This window comes from Salvelinus sp. IW2-2015, linkage group LG4p, assembly GCF_002910315.2.
Source record: "Salvelinus sp. IW2-2015 linkage group LG4p, ASM291031v2, whole genome shotgun sequence".
Taxonomy (NCBI): domain Eukaryota; kingdom Metazoa; phylum Chordata; class Actinopteri; order Salmoniformes; family Salmonidae; genus Salvelinus; species Salvelinus sp. IW2-2015.
In genome coordinates, this window is record NC_036841.1 from 23,011,586 (window position 1) to 23,033,765 (window position 22,180).

General features: G+C 44.1%; 1 pseudogene; it reads right to left on the minus strand.

Annotated features, from left to right (window-relative positions):
- LOC111957931 (unconventional myosin-XVIIIa-like) overlaps positions 1 to 22,180 on the minus strand; it is a 159,684-nt pseudogene that overhangs the window by 29,219 nt on the left and 108,285 nt on the right.

The following is a 22,180-nucleotide window of genomic DNA, read 5'->3' on the forward strand; positions in this document are numbered from 1 at the left end:
CTGACACCCGSGGAATGCCTGCCTGCTCAAAGACCTTTCCATTACGGTTGACAGCTCCACGGTGTCCCCCTCCCTGAGTGCAAAGGACCTTGGCGTGACCCTGGACAACACCCTGTCGTTCTCTGCAAACATCACAGCAGTGACTCGCTCCTGCAGGTTCATGCTCCCCAACATCCGTAGAGTACGACTCTACCTCAAACAGGAAGCGGTGCAGGTTCTAATCTAGGCACTTGTCCTCTCTCGTCTGGACTACTGCAACTCACTGTAGGCTGGGCTCCCCGCTTGTGRCATCAAACCCCTGCAACTTATCCAGAACACTGCAGCCCGCCCGTTGTTCAATCTTCCCAAGTTCTTCCATGTCACCCGCTCCTCCGCACACTCCACTGGCTTCCAGTCTAAGCTTGCATTCACTACTAGACCATGGTACTTGCCTACGGAGCAGCAAGGGGAACTGCCCCTCCCCACCTTCAGGCTATGCTCAAACCCTACACCCCAACCCGAGTACTCCGTTCTCTCTCTCTTGGCCCTCCTGCTCAGCCCAGTCCAAGCTCTTCTCTGTCCTGGCACCCCAATGGTGGAACCAGCTTAGGACAGCAGAGTCCCTGCCCATCTTCCGAAAACATCTGAAACCCTACCTCTTCAAAGAGTATCTTAAATAATCCCATAGCACCCCCCACCCCCTTCTCACTGCCTCCCCACCCCTCCCCCCAACACCTTGCACACTCGGAATACATTTCATTCAACCGCTGAAAACCCTCCCACTTGCTGTCCTCAGGAGCACACCTGCCATTCTAAATGCTTTCACAGATGAACATACATGGTGGTGAGTAAAAGTGCTGGCCTAGGTTAGAGGTCATGGTGTATGGAATAGGTTAGAGGTCATGGTGTAGGAAAAAGGTCAGAGGTCATAGGGTGTATGGAATAGGTTAGAGGTCATAGGGTGTATGGAATAGGTTAGAGGTCATAGGGTGTATGGAATAGGTTAGAGGTCATAGGGTGTATGGAATAGGTTAGAGGTCATGGTGTATGGAATAGGTTAAGATGCCATGGTGTATGGAATAGGTTAGAGGTCATGGTGTATGGAATAGGTTAAGATGTCATGGTGTATGGAATAGGTTAAGATGTCATGGTGTATGGAATAGGTTAGAGGTCATGGTGTATGGAATAAGTTAGAGGTAGGAAGGAATGGTGTACTGTACTCACAGCCTGTTTGGCTTTGGAGATGTCGTCCATCTGCACATGTAAGTCCTCAATCTCCACCTCCATAGACTTACGGGCCTTCACTGCTGCCGCACAGGTGAACTCTGACTCCTCCAGCTGAGACAGGGGGAGAGAGAGAGAGTGAGATAGAGAAAACGAGAGAGAGGTCAAAATTCTATAGAAATGTTATTCTGATGTTTCTTGACTTTCCCAGTATCTCTGTGGTGTGTCACGCAGGTGTAGGAACTGGACAAGTGTGCTAGGGGTACAACCTACCTGGTTTTTGAGCTGGGCGATCTCTCTCTTGCTGGGGGCGTTGTTCTTCATGTGGTCCAGCATGATCTGGGCGTCGGCCAGCAGGGCCTTGGTTCGCTTCAGATCCTTCCTCAGTCTCTTCTCTGTCTCCACGTCTCTGGGGTTCACCTGGGGACAGCAGCAACACAACCAGATTACGACCAGCTCAACACATTACACCACACACTAAACACAGTACCAACAAAAGCCTGCATAATCTGTAACTATCCAGTAGGAGGGTTGAAAGCCACCTGACATATAACTAGTCTGGGTAAAGACTGTCCAAGGTGAACTGGTAGTGAGGTGACAGTACCTGGTCCTGGGAAGACAGCAGCTTGGTCTCCAGTTCTCTCCTCTCACGCAGYACCTTCTGTTTGTCATCATACTCCTCCTCCAGCCTGACTTCTATCTGCTTCAGCTGAAAACACAGGAACACACTATACGTGACCCAGGYAATGTGYTCCAACTGAAAGAGACATGTTTACATAATAAGTCATCGTCTATGTTTGTGCTTTGGTGACGAAACCAGCTATTTGTGGCMARTAWASTCACACATTGTCACAACTAATCATTTGACTTTTGAGTCATGTAAAGTTTCCGGTGTGTGCTGTACCTTCTTACTGCAGGACTGTCTGATCTCCTCCACCTCCTCGTCTTTACTCTCAATCTCCTTGGAGTGTGTCTGGCGCAGTCTCTCTGTTTCCATCTCCAGACGCAGCTTAGCCTGCACAACACAAAGACAGAGTATGAGTGTCATCCTCAATGGAGTGTGTGTGTATGTATGTGTGCGCGCACGCACGTCTGCATGTGTATATACAAGCGTGTGTCTCTGTGTGTCTCTAACTCGATACCTGCTCCAGCATCTGTATAGTTCCGGCCTGTTCATCCAGCTCCTCTTCCTGGTCTTTGACCTTGGCCTCCAGGTCACGCATCGTCTTCTTCACCTTGGACAGTGATGCCTCGTCCTTGGTCTCCTGGGACGACAGGTCCAGCAGCTCCGCCTCCAGCTGTTCTAACTTCACGTTCTGTGCACACATCTCCAGGTCCTTGTCCTATAGGGAGAGAAGAGACACATTCAAACACACATCTCCAGGTCCTTGTACTATAGGGAGAGAGGAGAGCACATCTCCAGGTCCTTGTCCTATAGGGGAGAAGAGCACATTAAACACACATCTCCAGGTCCTTGTCCTATAGGGAGAGAGGAGAGACACATTAAAACACACATCTCCAGGTCCTGTACTATAGGGAGAGATGAGACACATTAAAACACACATCTCCAGGTCCTTGTCCTACTAGGGAGAGAGGAGACACATCTCCAGGTCTTGTCCTATAGGGAGAGAGGAGACACATTAAAACACACCTCTCCAGGTCCTTGTCTATAGGGAGAGAGGAGACACATCTCCAGGTCCTTGTCCTATAGGGAGAGAGGAGCCACATTAAAACACACATCTCCAGGTCCTTGTACTATAGGGAGAGATGAGACACATTAAAAACACACATCTCAGGCCTTGTCCTAATAGGGAGGAGGAGACAACATCTCCAGGTCCTTGTCCTATAGGGAGAGAAGAAGACACATTCAAACACACATCTCCAGGTCCTTGTCCTATAGGGAGAGAGGAAACACATCTCCAGGTCCTGTCCTATAGGGAGAGAGGAGACACATTAAAACACACATCTCCAGGTCCTTGTACTATAGGAAGAGAGGAGACACACATTACGGGTGTGTTTCACACAATTATTGTGAAGTCGGTGCGGTCACTTAATTTTGTGTGCAGTGTGAACACCCCAAATGAAACTCAGACCCCGCAAAAGAGCCCCTGAAGCCAACAGCCATCTGGAGAGGTCCGGTTCCGGTTTGTAGGGCAATGTTGAACCCAAAGTCCCCAGGTTCGCTTGTCGTTATTCTCCCCGCCACACCACTAGACTACTGCAACACCTGTTTCCCTGCCATAAACCCTCACACTAGACTACTGCAACACCGTTTCCCCTGCCATAAACCCCTCACACTAGAATCCCTGCAACACGTTTTCCCTGCCATAACCCTTCACACTAGACCTACTGCAACACCGTTTCCCCTGCCATAAACCCTCACACTAGACTACTGCAAACACCGTTTTCCCTGCCAAAACCCTCACAGAGACTACTGCAAACACTTTCCCCTGCCATAAACCCTACACTAGACTACTGCAACACTGTTTCCCCTGCCATAAACCCTCACACTAGACTACTGCAAACACCGTTTCCTGCCATAAACCCTCACACAGACTACTGAAAACACCTTTCCCTGCCATAACCCTCACACTAGACTACTGCAAACACTGTTTCCCTGCCATAAACCCTCAACTAGACTACTGCAACACCGTTTCCCTGCCATAAACCTCACACTAGAATACTGCAACACCGTTTCCCTGCCATAACCTCACACTAGATACTGCAACACCGTTTCCCCTGCCATAAACCCTCACACTAGATACTGCAACACCGTTTCCCCTGCCATAAACCTCACATACTAGATACTGCAACACCGTTTCCCTGCAATAAACCCTCACACTAAATACTGCACAACCGTTTTCCCTGCCATAAACCCTCACACTAGAATCAGCAACACCGTTTCCCCTGCCATAACCTCACACTAGACTACTGCAACACCATTTCCCTGCCATAACCCTCAATACTAGACTACTGCAACACCGTTTCCCCTGTCCATAAACCTCACACTAGAATCCCGCAACACCGTTTCCCTGCCATAACCCTCACCTAGACTACTGCAACACCGTTTCCCTGCCATAAACCCTCACACTGACTACTGCAACACGTTTCCCTGCCATAAACCCTCACACGACTAGTGCAAACCATTTCCCCTGCCATAAACCTCACACTAGACTACTGCAAACACTGTTTCCCCTGCCATAAACCCCTAACTAGACTACTGCAACACCGTTTCCCCTGCCATAAACCCTCACACTAGAATACTGCAACACCGCTTTCCCTGCCATAAACCCTCACACTAGATACTGCAAACACCGTTTCCCCTGCCATAAACCCTCAACTAGATACTGCAACACCGTTTCCCCTGCCATAATCCTCACACTAGAATACTGCAACACGTTTCCCCTGCCATAAACCCTCACACTAGAATACTGCAACACCGTTTTCCCCTGCCATAACCCTCACACTAGAATCCCGCAACACGTTTCCCCTGCCATAAACCCTCACACTAGACACTGCAACACCGTTTCCCCTGCCATAAACCCTCACCTAGACTACTGCAAACACCGTTTCCCCTGCCATAACCCTCACACTAGACTACTGCAACACGTTTCCCCTGCATAAACCCTCACACTAGACTACTGCAACACCGTTTTCCCTGCCATAAACCCTCACACTAGAATACTGCAACACCGTTTTCCCTGCCATAAACCCTCACACTAGACCACTGCAACACCGTTTCCCCTGCCATAAACCCTCACACTAGACTACTGCAACACTGTTTCCTCTGGCATGAACCCTCACACATTTCTGCCACAATAGAGAGAAGATGATGATGTGCTGATTCTGAGAAAAACAAGTGCTTTTTCTGGATAGGTATATTGATTAGCAATTATCAAGGATGCACTGAAATTTAAAAAAAATGGTGTAGTTTTTAGTTCAGATTATTTGTTTGCAATATGTGATCTATAGGCTAAGAGATCTTCACCAGCTGTTTATTGATTGGGGGTTTGAATAGTGTGAGAATCACAACATAGGGCATAGCTCTCAAAGTAGCCTACATGGGGTGTACAATTTTCAATTATAGCATTATTTAATCTGCAGTTATTATTCTGCTATGTATTCTGTTACCAATAATATTTACGTGTTATTAGTATCTTCTGATTACAATTATTAGGTCTCATCTGTTAACAAAAGATTAGCTTCCAAAAGTTAAGTTGGTATCTAGCTGACCGATAACACAAGGGAACTGAGTTATTTTACCCCAGAGTTGACTTTAAAGAGGACTGAGATCAGTTATTTTAAAAGAGGTCTATATGTGAAAACACCCTAAGACACACATCTCCAGGTCCTATAGGGGGATACACACATAATCAAAAATTATTTGTTTTCATTCAAATAGCTGTGCTTGATTGAGCTTGCCATGGAGCCAATGGAAAGGCCAACTCCAGCCACCTGACACTCCGGGAAGACTCAAACACTCAAAGTACTTGAAAGATTACAAATACTATTTGAACCCATTTTTGGCACACACACACAGATGTGGTAGGCCAGTAGTGTTGGTGTTTGTACAGTACCTCCAGTTGCTGTCGCAGGCTGAACACTTCTCCAGTCAGCATGTCCTTCTCTCTGCTCAGCATCTCTCTTAAGATTCTTCTCCCTCTGGACCTCCTCCTGAGACAGGTTTCTGCTCCGAGTCAACCTGACACACACACACCCACACACACACACACCACACACACACACACACACACACACAACCACACCACACACACACACACACACACACAACACACACACACACACACACACACACGTACGTACGTTAATGCCATGCCTGCTAGACACACACCCTGCCGTGAGTCCCCTATCGACATAGAACATTACTCATACTGGTACAGTATATGTTGCACAGACACACACACACTCCCCATAACGGTGATAGGCACAGGGTGAGTGTTTGTTGTACTGTTTACTTAGTGAACTAAAGAGGCTTAGACAGCAGGGGCTTTAACAAGCACAGCTAAGCTTAGAGACCACACAGAGGTGGTGTGTGTGTGTTTCTCCCCCCCAGAGTTCCAGGAGACGTCCATGTGGAAACGTCTCTGTTCAATAGGCTGGAGGCCAAGTGTGTGTACACACGCACACCAAACATTTGCAGTGTGATTGCAGCATCCCAGTAAGTTTTCTTACTGTGTGACACGACATAGCCTTTACTGATCTCCTAGATTAATTCTGTATATATCTCTCCTACTCTGCTGAGACAATATATCACTCAGTAACCATTACCACAAGAGAGAGGAGGGAGATTGAGAGAAAAAGAGAAAGAGAGAGGGGAAAGCGAGAGATAGAGAGAGAGAAAGCACTGATAGAGATCTGCCTTTGGCATAAAGGCTAGAAATGAATAAGGAAATTATCTCAACAAAGAAAAATGTCCTCATGTGTGGTACCTACAGTTGAAGTCGGAAGTTTACATACAACTTAGCCAAATACATTTAAACTCAGTTTTCACAATTCCTGACATTTAATCCTAGTAAAAATTCCCTGTCTTGGGTCAGTTAGGATCACCACTTTATTTTAAGAATGTGAAATGTCAGAAAATAGTAGAGAGAATGATTTATTTCAAATTGATTTCTTTCATCACATTCCCAGTGGGTCAGAAGTTTACATACACTCAATTAGTATTTGGTAGCATTGCCTTAAATTGGCAGTAGAAAACCTAAATAGTATATTTTGACCTCTCAGCTTCCTTATCAAATCTAAAAATGGAGACAAGCTAAGAAAATAACAACAATGACAAATGGTTTGATGAAGAATGCAAAAACCTAAGAAAGAAATTGAGAAACCTATCCAACCAAAAACATAGAGACACAGAAAACCTGAGCCGACGCCTTCACTATGGTGAATCACTGAAACATTACAGAAAATACACTACAGAAAAAGAAGGAACAGCATGTCATAAATCAGCTCAATGTAATTGAAGAATCCATAAAATCTAACCACTTCTGGAAAATTGGAAAACTCTAAACAAACAAAATAGGAAGAGTTATCTATCCAGAACAGAGATGTATGGATAAACCACTTCTCTAATCTTTTTGGCTCTATAAGAAATAACAAAAAAGCAAAAAACATATACACTACTGTTCAAAAGTGGGGGTCACTTAGAAATGTCCTTGATTTTGAAAAGAAAAGCACATTTTTTGTCCATTAAAATAACATCAAATTGATCAGAAATACAGTGTAGACATTGTAATGTTGTAAATGACTATCGTAGCTGGAAACGGAAGATTTTTTATGGAATATCTACATAGGCGTACAGAGGCCATTATCAGCAACCATCACTCCTGTGTTCCAATGCACGTTGTGTTAGCTAATCCAAGTTTATCATTTAAAAGGCTAATTGATCATTAGAAAACCCTTTTGCAATTATGTTAGCACAGCTGAAAACTGTTGTTCTGATTAAAGAAGCAATAAAACTGGCCTTCAGACTAGTTGAGTATCTGGAGCATCAGCATTTGTGGGTTCGATTACAGGCTCAAAATAGCCAGAAACAAAGAACTTTCTTCTGAAACTCGTCAGTCTTATTCTTGTTCTGGAGAAAAAGGCAATTTCATGCGAGAAATGCCAAGAACTGAAGATCTCGAACAACGCTGTGTACTACTCCCTTCACAGAACAGCGCAAACTGGCTCTAACCAGAATAGAAAGAGGAGTGGGAGCCCTGGTGCACAACTGGGACAAGTACATTAGAGTGTCTTAGTTTGAGAAACAGAAGCCTCACAAGTCTCAACTGGCAGCTTTATTAAACAGTACCCGGCAAAACACCAGTCTCAACATCAACAGTGAAGAGGCAACTCCGGAATGCTGGCCTTCTCGGCAGAGTTCCTCTGTCCAGTGTCGGTTTCTTTTGCCCATCTTACTCTTAACTTTTTATTGGCCAGTCTGAGATATGGCTTTCTTTTGCAATCCTGCCTAGAAGGCCAGCATCCCGGAGTCACCTCTTCACTGTTGAGACTCAGCTCTGGCATCTTCCCCAATATTTGAACCAAGGACTGACCACCCAATCCACAAAAGTGGAGACAAATTTGAACCCAATAACTACCGTGGGATATGCGTCAAGCAGCAACCTCAATACATTTAAAATCATTTTTCACAATTCCTGACATTTAATCCTAGGAAAAATTCCCTGTCTTAGGTCAGTTAGGATCACCACTTTATTTTTAAGAATGTGAAATGTCAGAATAATAGTAGAGAGAATGATTTATCTCAAATTGTATTTCTTTCATCACATTCCAGTGGGTCAAAAGTTTACATACACTCAATTAGTATTTGGTAGCATTGCCTTTAAATTGTTTAACTTGGTCAAAAGTTTTGGGTAGCCTTCCACAAGCTTCCCACAATAAGTTAGGCAGATTTTGGCCCATTCCCCCTGACAGAGCTGGTGTAACTGAGTCAGGTTTGTACGCCTCCTTGCTCGCACACGCTTTTTAGTTCTGCCCACACATTTTCTATGGGATTGAGGTCAGGGCTTTGTGATGGCCACTCCAATACATTGACTTTGTTGTCCTTAAGCCATTTTGCCACAACTTTGGAAGTAGCTTGGGGTCATTGTCCATTTGGAAGACACATTTGCGATCAAGCTTTAACTCCTGACTGATGTCTTGAGATGTTGCCAATATATCCACACAATTTTCCATCCTCATGATGCCATCTATTTTGTTAAGTTGCACCATTCCTCCTGCAGCAAAGCACCCTCACAACATGATGCTGCCACCCCATGCTTCACGGTTGGGATGTGTTCTTCGGCTTGCAAGCACCCCCTTTTTCATCCAAACATGGTCATTATGGCCAAACAGTCATATTTTTTTTTCTTCATCAGACCAGAGGACATTTCTCCAAAAAGTAAAATCTTTGTCCCCATGTGCATTTGCAAACTGTAGTCTGGCTTTTTTATGGCGGTTTTGGAGCAGTGGCGTCTTCCTTGCTGAGCAGCCTTTCAGGTTATGTCGATATAGGACTCGCTTTACTGTGGATATAGATACTTTTGTACCTGTTTCCTCCAGGATCTTCACAAGGTCCTTTGCTGTTGTTCTGGGATTGATTTGCACTTTTAGGAGACAGAACGCATCTCCTTCCTGAGTGGTATGACGGCTGAGTGGTCCCATGGTGTTTATACTTGCATACTATTGTTTGTACAGATGAATGTGGTACCTTCAAGCATTTGGAAATTGCTCCCAAGGATGAACCAGACTTGTGGAGGTCTTGGCTGATTTCTTTTGATTTTTAGAATTAGACGCAACAATTAGACAAAACCAAATCATGAGAAACAAAAAGATAATTACTTGACACACTGGAAAGAATTAACAAAAAAACAGAGAAACTAGAATGCTATTTGTCCCTAAACAGAGAGTACACAGTGGCAGAATACCTGACCACTATGACTGACCCAAAATTAAGGAACTCTTGGACATTTGAAATGTCTCTGTTCCTCTGAAACTTGTGTGGGTGTAATATTAACTGTAAATGTTTTTATTGTTTGTACAAACTCAGTGAGCATAGCCTTGCTATTGAGAAAGGCCGCCTAAGGCAGACCTGGCTCTCAAGAGAAGACAGGCTATGTGCACACTGCCCACAAAATGAGGTGGAAACTGAGCTGCAAAATATATGCCAAATATATGACCATATTAGATACACATATTTACCTCAGGTCACACAGACCCACGAAGAATTTGAAAACAAATCCAATTTTGATAAACTCCCATATCTATTAGGTGAAATTCCACAGTGTGCCATTACAGCAGCAAGATTTGTGACCTGTTGCCACAGAAAAGGGTAACCAGTGAAGAACAAACACCATTGTAAATACAGAGACACACTATCGGAGCCACCTGGTTTCTTAACGCATCTCTCTGGTAAGAAGAAGGGCGGGGGTGTATGCCTTATGATTAACGAGACGTGGTGTGATCATAATAACATACAGGAACTCAAGTCCTTTTGTTCACCTGACCTAGAATTCCTTACAATCAAATGCCGACCGCATTATCTACCAAGACAATTCTCTTCGATCATAATCACAGTCGTGTATATTCCCCCCAAGCAGACACATCGACGGCCTTGAAAGAACTTCATTTGACTCTATGTAAACTGGAAACCACATATCCTGAGGCTGCATTTATTGTAGCTGGGGATTTTAACAAGGCTAATCTGAAAACAAGGCTCCCTAGATTTTATCAGCATATCGATTGCGCGATCCGGGCTGGCAAAACCCTGGATCATTGTTATTCTAACTTACGCAACGCATATAAAGCCCTCCCCCGGCCCACTTTCGGAAAAGCTGACCACGACTCCATTTTGTTGCTCCCAGCCTATAGACAGAAACGAAAACAGGAAGCACCCGTGCTCAGGTCTGTTCAACGCTGGTTCGACCAATCGGATTCCATGCTTCAAGATTGCTTCGATCACGTGGACTGGGATATGTTCCGCATAGCGTCGAACAACATTGATGAATACGCTGATTCGGTGAGCTAGTTTATTAGCAAGTGCATCGGTGATGTTGTACCCACAGCGTCTATTAAAACATTCCCCAACCAGAAACCGTGGATTGATGGCAGCATTCGTGCAAAACTGAAAGCGCGAACCACTGCTTTTAATCAGGGCAAGGTGACCAGAAACATGACCGAATACAAACAGTGTAGCTATTCCCTCCGCAAGGCAATCAAACAAGCTAAGCGTCAGTATAGAGACAAAGTAGAGTCGCAATTCAACGGCTCAGACACGAGAGGTATGTGGCAGGGTCTACAGTCAATCACGGACTACAAAAGAAAAACTAGCCCTGTCGCGGACCACGATGTCTTGCTCCCAGACAAATTAAACAACTTCTTTGCACACTTTGAGGACAATACAGTGCCACGGACACGGCCCGCTACCAAAACATGCGGGCTCTGCTTCACTGCAGCCAACGTGAGTAAAACATTTAAACGTGTTAACCCTCGCAAGGCTGCAGGCCCAGACGGCATCCCCAGCCACGTCCTCAGAGCATGCGCAGACCAGCTGGCGGGTGTGTTTACGGACATATTCAATCAATCCTTATCCCAGTCTGCTGTTCCCACATGCTTCAAGAGGGCCACCATTGTTCCTGTTCCCAAGAAAGCTAAGGTAACTGAGCTAAATGACTACCGCCCCGTAGCACTCACTTCCGTCATCATGAAGTGCTTTGAGAGACTAGTCAAGGACCATATCACCTCCACCCTCCCTGACACCCTAGACCCACTACAATTTGATTACCACCCCAATAGGTCCACAAACGACGCAATCGCAATCACACTGCCCTAATCCATCTGCACGAGAGGAATACCTATGTAAGAATGCTGTTCATCGACTACAGCTCAGTATTTAACACAATAGTACCCTTCAAACTCATCATTAAGCTTGAGACCCTGGGTCTCAACCCCGCCCTGTGCAACTGGGTCCTGGACTTCCTGACGGGCCGCCCCCAGGTGGTGAGGGTAGGTAACAACATATCCACCCCGCTGATCCTCAACACTAGGGCCCCACAAGGGTGCATTCTCCGCCCTCTCCAGTACTCCCTGTTCAGCCATGACTGCGTGGCCATGCACGCCTCCAACTCAATCATCAAGTTTGCAGACGACACTACAGTAGGCTTGATTACCTGGTAGGCTTGATTACCAACAACGACGAGATGGCCTACAAGGAGGAGGTGAGGGCCCTCGGAGTGTGGTGTCAGGAAAATAACCTCACACTCAACGTCAACAAAACAAAGGAGATGATCGTGGACTTCAGGAAACAGCAGAGGGAGCAGCCCCCTATCCACATCGATGGGACAGTAGTGGAGAAGGTGGGAAGTTTTAAGTTCCTTGGTGTACACATCACGGACAAACTGAAATGGTCCACCCACACAGACAGCATGGTGAAGAAGGCGCAGCTGCGGCTCTTCAACCTCAAGAGGCTGAAGAAATTCGGCTTGTCACCAAAAACACTCACAAACTTTTACAGATGCACAATCGAGAGCAAATGTATCACTAGCCACTTTAAACAATGCCACTTTATATAATGTTTACACACCCTACATTACTCATCTCATATGTATATACTGTACTCTATAGCATCTACTGCATCTTGCCTATGCCGTTCGGCCATCACTCATTCATATATTTTTATGTACATATTCTTATTCATTCCTTTACACTTGTGTGTATAAGGTAGTTGTTGTGAAATTGTTAGGTTAGATTACTTGTTAGATATTACTGCATGGTCGGAACTAGAAGCACAAGCATTTCGCTACACTCGCATTAACATCTGCTAACCATGTGTATGTGACAAATCAAATTTGATTTGAACCTATATTTATGTTCATTTATTTTCCCTTTTGTACTACTTGCACATCATTACAACACCGTATATAGACATAATATGACATTTGAAATGTCTTTATTCTTTTGGAACTTTTGTGAGTGTAATGTTTACTGTAAATTTGTATTGTTTATTTCACTTTTGTTTATTATCTATTTCACTTGCTTTGGCAATGTAAACATATGTTTCCCATGCCAATAAAGCCCATTAAATTGAATTGTCACAGTGAGGGTGACACTATGAGTAGTATCAGGTTGTAGTTGCAGATCTGAACATACTGTATGAGTGTGTACGTGTGTGTGTGTGGCGCACACCACTCTGTGTCTGTATCAAAGATTTAGTTAGACATCGCATAAATGTATCGGTCCCATTGTGGCATCTAGGAGAGCACAGGCAGCGCCATTGAGGCCCTCTCCATTTTGAAGTACTCCATTTTCTTCTTCTACTACTTCTATGAGTTGGTAAACAAACTAAAAGGGTACATACTGCCACCTAGAGTGTTGTTTGAACAGGTATAAAGCCAAGGTTGGCGATTTACTGCCTCCTGCAGTTATGGAATGTTTCCTCACGAGTATAATTCATTGGCTGATCCCTCCTGGTGACCCGATTGCAATTAAGTGATCCTTTCTTAACCCATAGGAAGTCCCACCTAGTTGACTACTTCAAAATGGTGAAAGTCCTCAATGGCGCTGCCCATGCTAAAATGGGCTTTTGAGTACAAGAGTCCTCTATCTCTATGGTCGGTATTGTTTTATTTCACCTTAATTTAACAAGGTAGGCCAGTTGAGAACAAGTTCACATTTACAACTGGGACATGGGATAAACGTCTTTGTCGGCCTACAGAGTGTGCGCGTTATGAACTGAACTCACTTCCTCTGTTTCTTCTCCAGGTCATGGTTGCGGCTCTGCTGGCCCTCCAGGTGGAGCTTGGTGTCCTGTAGCTCAGCCGTCAATCTCTGACACTTCTTCTTCAGCTGCTGGGCCGTACGCTGCACCTCCTCACTGTCTGCTTGGAGGTCACTTAGCTGGAGGAGGAGAGAGGGAGGGAGATAAAGAGAGAGATGTGTAACATTTAAAATCATTTTTCCATGAAAGAGGTCAAAGGTTCCGTTAGCTTCTGTCAAGCTGTCTGRCTGAGTGGCCGACCAGGTGAGACGCACAGAGAGAGAAAGAAAAGACTAGTTATTGCTTCACTGCTCCTTTTATGTCTCACTGAGTGGGCGCTCGGGGAGTGTGAAGCTTTATTTGACGTTTTATGAGAAAGCTCAGAGGAGTTGTCAAAAACAGAGAAAGGGGCTGAGAAAAAGACAGAGAGAAAAATAAACGGCAGACAGAGATAGACAAAGACAGTGACAGACAGACACTTGCCCAGCAATGAGGAAAGGAGAGAGAAAAGGAGAGGGAGAGACCCACCGAAAGCACTAGTAATGTGCTTCTGGACAGAAGGAAGGATATGAGCTAAGTTTTTTTGCCTGTGAGCATGTGTGTGTGTAGCTAGATGAGGTAGGTGTAAATCCCAACATGCAAGTGTGTGTAAGCAGTGCGAGGTAGTGTTAGAAGTGTGTGTGTCAGACACTGCCTTACCCTCCTCTCCAGCTGCCGTTTGTTCTGCTGCTCCATCTCCAGCTTGTCATTAAACTCCTGCTGGAGCCTCTTCTTGGTGAACTCGATCTCTCTGATGGCCCTCTCATACTTCAGTCTCCACTCTCCCCCTAACAGACACAACATGCGACAGCACAGTTAGCAGACAGGTCATGGACAGCACTACAAGAACCACACCACGTCAACATTCAATCACAGGAGGTTGGTGTCACCTTAATTGTGGAGGACAGGTTTGTGGTAATGGCTGGAGCGGAATTAGTGGAATGGTATCAAAACCATGGTTTCCATTCACTCCGTTCCAGCCTTTATTATGAGCTGTCCTCCCCTCAGCAGCCTCCATTGCATTCAATACGCCTTCAAATAGAACTAAGATGAAATTGATTAGCCAGTTTGAAAGGAAGTCTGTTTAACCATGGAAGGGGTTTTCATTAGTCAGTAGGAAATGTATCAAGCCGTTTTGAAGCCATATTAAAGTCTGTACACTACTGTTATGGCCTGTACATTTATCTCTTACACAGGGTTGTCTATTCCACGTAAAATGTGGGGTGTTGAAACGTTCAAACAAAACACTGAGACAAAAATCTATTCTACATTCAGAATGGCCAAATAAAGCCTGCATTCGCAGTCTAGCCGGAAGTCTGTTTGGCATGCGTGCAAATATAATTTGAGGACGCCTGCAGTCTTTTAGAATCAATTTCTACACCATGTCTTGCAAAACCTTTTGTCTCCTCATTGATTTCAGGCAGCCGCTGCAGTCTAAGAGGGTGGTCAGCTTGATACAACCAAATAACTGGGCAACTGAAAGGACTCAGAAACAGCCTACTTTGATCCTGGTCTTGGGGTGTACCTTTGTGTGCTGGTTTTCATGGTGCTAAATTGTCACCATATAGCAACAGTGTGTGTGTGTGTGTGTGTGTGTGTGTGTGTGTGTGTGTGTGTGTGTGTGTGTGTGTGTGTNTTATGGTTTGGGGATGGATTATCTAAAATAGTTAAGGTTAGGTTTAGGGGAAGAGTTAGCTAACATGCTACGTAGTTGCAAAGTAGCTAATTACCTAAAATGCTAAAGTTGTCCGTGATGATATTCAAACTCGCAACCTTTGGGTTGCCTTAAGTCAGTGCTTCTCAATTATTTTCTGTTACGCCCCCCCTAGGAAGAAGTAAACATTTCGCGTCCCCCAACTCTCCGCCGCGACTGTAAATAGTATAATTTGTCTATAAAATTGTTATAAGTACACCTCTGCATAACATTGTATCCTTATTAACATTAAAGAAAACAAAAAAATAAAAAATAAAGAAATATAGATCAACTTACAACAAAGAATAACTTTATTAACATTGTTTTTTAGTCTGTAACAGAAAAGACTTAAAGTGCATCACTTTGCCTGACATTTTTTTTTTTAATTCAACCCTTATTTAAACTGTAAACATTTTTGGACCATTTGATACTGAAAAATAAAATAAAATATAATCAATAAATAATAATACATTCAAATTGATCAGCAACATTAACTCAGGAGCACAATATATGAAACACTTTGACCTATAAAACAAAAATTTATAAAACAATTTGTACTGATTTTTAAAAAATCAAAATGAGGAAGTCAGGATTAATGGCTACAATGAGCACGTTTTGCAGAGCACAGCTTTTCGAAGCGGGGTTTGAAGCATGATACTGCAACTCTCAGCTCCTGCTCAATGTTTAGCTGGGACCTGTACTTGGTCTTCAGTGCAGCAACAGCAGAGAAGCCAGTCTCACAAAGATAAGATGTTGCAAAAGGAAGAAGAATGCCCATGGCCCTCTGCCCTAAGAGTGGATACTGCCTCTCTACACTCAGCCAGAATTCACTCAGTGCCTGTGATGTGAACCTCAGTCTCAATGTGGAGTCAGGCGTCATATCAATGAACTGGTCCTCCTCTGCAGAGCTGAAACCAGTTGGAGCTGGTGCATTGAAAGGATCTCTCACCCAGTCATATTGGGAACTGTTTTCAGGGAAGTTCTTTTTAAAGAATCCCATCAGTGATGAAATATGCTCCTTAATATATGGAATCACTGAGGTGGCATCATAGTCAGTAGTGTCAACAAATTCATGCAGGTTCTCGAATGAATCAGTATTTCCTTCATCAAGTCGCCTGCCCCACATTGCAAGCTTTCGAGTGAAAGASCTGATCTTGTCTGTGACRTGAGGGAGGTGTTTATCTTTCCCTTGAAGCTGTAGATTTAGTTCATTTAGCTTTCCAAATATGTCACTCAGGTKGGCCAGTTTTGCCAGGAAGTTCTCATCACTGAATGTTTCTGCGAGGTCATACTTGTGCTCCTGCTCCGAAAACATTCTTATCTGCTCCCTGAGCTCAAAAACTCTGMACAAGACTTTTCCTCGTGACAGCCACCTTGCTTCACTGTGAAACAGCACAGCTTGATGTTCAGCTCCCATCTCCTCACAGATAGCAGAGAAGACTCTTGTTTTTAGTGGTCTGGTCTRTATAAAATTGACTACACCTACAATGTCAGTCATAACCTCACTTAATTCAGAGGAAAGGTGCCATGATGCCAGTGCTTCTCTGTGTATAACACAGTGTGTCCACTCAGCATTAGGTGAGGCCTTRTTGATGAGTGCCCYAAGTCCTTTTCTCATCCCTGCCATGGTCTGTGCACCATCACTGCAAACACCAATGCAGTTCTCCCACTTTAGCCCATTCTCAGTCAGGAAGCAGTCCAGCATTTTGAATAGCTCTTCAGCTGTGGCTCTGTCTCTGACATATTTACAAAAAAGTAGATCCTCACACAGGGAGTTTGTCATGTCAAAACGTACATAAGCGATAAACAAACAGTCTTTGTTGCTGTCAGTTGCTTCATCGAACTGTAAGGCAAAACGTTTGTCTTCGAGTTTATCTACCAGCTGTTCTTTAAGATCGTTAGCAATGTCATTTATACGTCTGGCGACAGTGTCATTGGACAGAGGGATAGTTTTTATTTTTGCAGCACTCCAGCATGACAGAGACCATGTTTAATGCTGCAGGCAGTATCAGCTCCTCCGCTATGGAGTGTTTTTTTTGTTGCACTGAGCAATTTGGTACGCCACCTTATATGATGCTAACAGTGCTCGCTGGTTTACTGAAGTAGCATTCACAAAGCGGGACGATTGTTGGCAATATTCGGCACGTTTTCGCTGAAAAAACTCAAGCAGCTTATCAGCGTGATTGGGGTGTAATGACGCCTTAATTTATTTGGCTTCATGCTGTCCACTGCCAACATTTTTAGACACAGTAAACATACCGGTCTTTCCTCGTCTCCCACCGTAGTCACAGTGAAGCCAAGCGCTACATACGCTTCGTCATATTTCCTCGTCTTAGCTTTCGGGAGACTTACGTTTGTCTCATTATCTCCGTCTCTCTCTGCCTTTCTTTTCATCCCTGTTAAATATTTTTCCATGGTGTCTCTTAAGGGTTTGTTATCTGCACTTCATATCTCCTGCTCTGTGCTGTGTGCTCTTGTTCAGTGCAAAAAAAAACTACTCCCTGCGGCAAAAAAAAGCATGTTCCCCGGGGTCACACGGCCCCCCCCCCTGGCATCGCTCCGATCCCCCCCAGGGGGGCGCGCCCCACTATTTGAGAAGGACTGGGTTAAGGGTTATGTTTAGGGTTAGGGAAAATCAGAATTTGAATGGGAATAAATGTTTTGGTCCCCACAAGGATAGTAAAACAAACGTGTGTGTGTGGCGCTGACCTGTGTCGTCATCGTCCATCTCTCCATTGAGCTCAGAGGCTCTGAGGAGTCTGGTCTCCATCACCTCCATCTCCATAGAGTCCATAGACTTCTTCATCGAGTCAAACTTAGTCTGGGGAGAGAATCACAGGCCATGCATTAATACACAAACACATTATATACCAAGTTAGAAATACTGACAGATAGACCTCACATTGCACTTGCACGTACACACACAAACACGCTCATTGTTCACACACACACACACACTTTCTCTAAATGACACAATTGCTCATTTCTAGAAGCGAGGTAATTTGCACCCAGCCCAGCCCATCAGCATGTGCTGTCTGATCAGTCAGTGGAAAAATGTATCCCATCTAGTTGGAATACCCTGAAAAAAACAATAATGTCAAATGCCAAATAGAAAACTAAAAGGATGGGGAAGGCAGGGTCAACAATCTGATCACACTATTACGTTGCAGCCAACAGAACTGGCAAGGTCGTCATTGCAAATCAGAATCGGTTTTCCATTTACCTGTCTGGTTTAAATAATGAATTAAATAATTGTGTTCATCCAACAACAGTTAAGGATGTCTCATTTCTCCAGTGTTAACAGTGTTAACCTGCAGGTCCTTCATGTCTTTCTCCAGTCTCAGTCTCTCTGAGGTCTCGGACTCCAGCAGCTGAGAGGCTGACTCTCCTGTGTTCCTCTCGTCTGCCAGCTCCGACGACAGCTCTGTGATCTGGCATATACACACAATTGCAATAAGCAAGAGGGTGAAAATAATGTGTTTATTACTACTACACATGCACCCTGTCTTATGCATACAGTGCAATACAGTTAAACTTCATGACATAAAACCTCTATCTGTTCATCCTTTATTTATACAGACAGATCCGCTGGTACAATGTGTTATCTTATATTAGTCTGCAACACAGTTTGTATGTTGTGTGTGTGTGTGTGTGTGTGTGTGTGTGTGTGTGTGTGTGTGTGTGTGTGTGTGTGTGTGTGTGTGTGTGTGTGTGTACCCTGCTCTCCAGGCGGTCACTGTTCAGTCTCAGCTCGTTCCTCTCCTTGTCCACCTTCTCCAGCCTCCCTTTCAGATGCTGGATCTCCTCCTGGGAGCAGATAGACAGAACGAGAGGGGGGGGGGGAGAAAATGTATTACAGTATTAGAGGGAGCTAAATCTGTATAGTCTCTATAAAGCAGGGGGTGGGAATCAAATGCTGGGGTGTAATCTTTACTACCAAACAGTCGGAAAAACGTTCTGTTTTGCAACAAAAACTAGCATTTCTATTGGACAGATTCAGGTAGGTCCATTCCTGTTTGATGAACCTGTCCAATAGAAAATATACTTTTTGTTGCAAAACTGAATATTTTGCAACTGTTTGGAGTAATGACTACACCGCTGATCAACAGTAGATGGAGGGTGTGTATAGTTTGTGTACTCACGTCTTTGCCACGTATCTGCTCCTCTGTGAGCTGGACCTCTATAAGGGGGCGTACTGTGGTGAACACCTTCCACCAGGGCCAGCCCTTCACTCCCTTGTTCTTCTTGATGTTCTTCTGGATACAGCGGATAGCCAGGTCCTGGATCTGAAACACATGCAGAGGAGCAGAGGGACTTACAACAAAGGAACCTGTGTGTGTGGGTGTTTGTGTCTGGTGTTATGTCTGCCAACATGTAGGAATCTTGAAGTTTTTTAAATGGAAATATATATATATATATATATATATAAATATACACACATCACAAATACAGTGCATTCGGAAAGTATTCAGACCCCTTGAATTTTTCTGCATTTTGTTACGTTACAGCCTTATTCTAAAATGAATGGAATCGTTTTTTCCCCCTCATCATTCTACAATACCCCATGACAAAGCAAAAATAGGTTTTTAGAATTTTTTGCAAATGTATTACAAATAAAAACCGGAAATATCACATTTACATAAGCATTCAGAGTTTCTCCCATTCTTCTATGCAAATCCTCTCAAGCTCTGTCAGGTTGGATGGGGAGCGTCGCTGCACAGGTATTTTCAGGTCTCTCCAGCGATGTTAGGTTGGGTTTAAGTCTGGGCTCTGGCTGGGCCACTCAAGGACTTGTTCCGAAGCCACTCCTGCATTGTCTTGGCTGTGTCCTTGTCCTGTTGGAAGCTGAACCTTCACCCCAGTCTGAGGTCCTGAGCGCTCTGGAGCAGGTTTTCATCAAGGATCTCTTTGTACTTTGTTATATAGAAAGGTGAGTGCCTTTCCAAATCATGTCCAATCAATTGAATTTACCACAGGTGGACTCCAATCAAGTTGTAGAAACATCTCAAGGATGATCAATGGAAACAGGATGCACCTGAGCTCAATTTAGAGTCTCATAGAAAAGGCTCTAAATACTTATGTAAATAGGTTTTTTCTGTTTTTAATTTGTAATACATTTGCAAAAATTTCTACAAACCTGTTTTTTTGTTTTGTCTTAATGGGGTATTATTGTGTGTAGATTGATGAGGAAAATGTTTTATTGAATCAATTTTAGAATAAGGCTGTAACGTACCAAAATGTGGAAAAAGGGAAGGGGTCTGAATACTTTCCGAATGCGCTGTTTGTATGAAATATGTAACTTTTGATAAATAAAGAAAAGAAGAAATGGCATTGCTTAGTGTCATTGTCTAGAACAATAACAGACACTTGCATCAAGTGTGACGATTTGGGCGAGCTAGAATCAAGACAATCCAAAGTTCTTCTGGCTTCTCACTGCTTTAAGAGCTGAGACAGAGCTCTTCAGAGAAATGTAATCAAACATCGATACCACTTTGGCACCTTGTTAAAAAGGCATTAGGAGGAGCTACATGCTCCCGCTACATGGGCATCTCCAATAAACCACCCATTATCTCACAACCAATTAGAACAGCACAATGACGGAGAACACGATTCTTATTCGTCACGCCGTGAGAGCACATACATGTTGCTTGGCCATCATGGTCACTGACTGAACAGGCATGCAGGTTATGCCTCCAGCATTCTGAAAGGTACATACAGGACACTACCCTCCAGCAGTTCTGAAAGGTACAGTACAGGACACTACCCTCCAGCAGTTCTGAAAGGTACAGTACAGGACACTACCCTCCAGCAGTTCTGAAGGTAGTTACAGTAAGGTTTAGTTCAATGTGTTTTCATTTGATTCTGATTAACAGGAAGTTGAGGTTGTTTTATATTAAGGTTGAACTCAACGATTTTAAGTATTCTATTTAAACACACAATGAAGACTGCACAATTCTAGCTAAGAAGCCAAGGCATGTTTTAGAGGAAAATACGTGTTGAGGAGAGTGGTAGTGGTAAATATTTGTGAGGCGTGTGTCGTATCAAGGTACGCTGGTTTGATATTTACAGGAAAATATTCTGTATGTACAGCTAAGGAAGCAGACTCACACTTGATTACAAGGCAGTGCAGGGTGTTACATTTGAACCTTTGGCCCATATTTCTCAGAGACACAAGACACGACCATGAAAGTGTTGATTTCCTCGTCTGGACACTGACGTCCCCACTGCCCAAAAATCTATTAGTTTGTTTCTCTCTGTCTTATTGATTGCTCCGGGGGCTCCCCGCACCTGAAGTCCTCTCAGCCTGAGCCAAACCCTCACAGGGATTTGTTTTCAAAGCGCTTTGATGGAGAAAAGAGAGAGAGATGTTCCTTCTCTGAAACGGTGCTTCAACCATGGGGGAATAGACGAATAGAAGGGATGCGGCACAGTGTTTTGAAGCCCACAGCCTCCTCTCTCTTTGACATTCATGTGGATGTAACGAGTGACAGCATGGTGAAGATGGAGGAAGCATGGGGGGATTCCTCCTTTCAGCCAGTCGGCCCATAGTGTGTCTAATTAAATCATTGCTTTAAGACAAAGCTTCTTCCTCGACTGGGAACAGGTGTGTGTCAGTGCATGCATGCATTACATCTATGGCCTTGTGTGCTCAGCAAAGGCCATGTAGCTTCACAGACACTCAAAGGGAACTCTGTAAAGGAGACGCAGAAGGCAAGTAAAAAGGAAGACCGAGACAAAGAAAGAGAAATGAATACATTCTGCTCCTGTGTTTCTCTAAGACCGTCAATACCTGTTTGACACAGACATATTCTTCTTTCTAAAGGCTTGCAAAACCTTATTCTAAAATCCCTCTGGTGTTGTATATGAGCTCTCTGTATGGCTGAGGAACGAAAGATCAACACTGCCACCCCCCCCCCCCCCCCTTATTGAGTCAACACATGATTTGTAGACTTGTTTAGGTCTAAGCATGACAAACAGGCTTTAGAGAACAT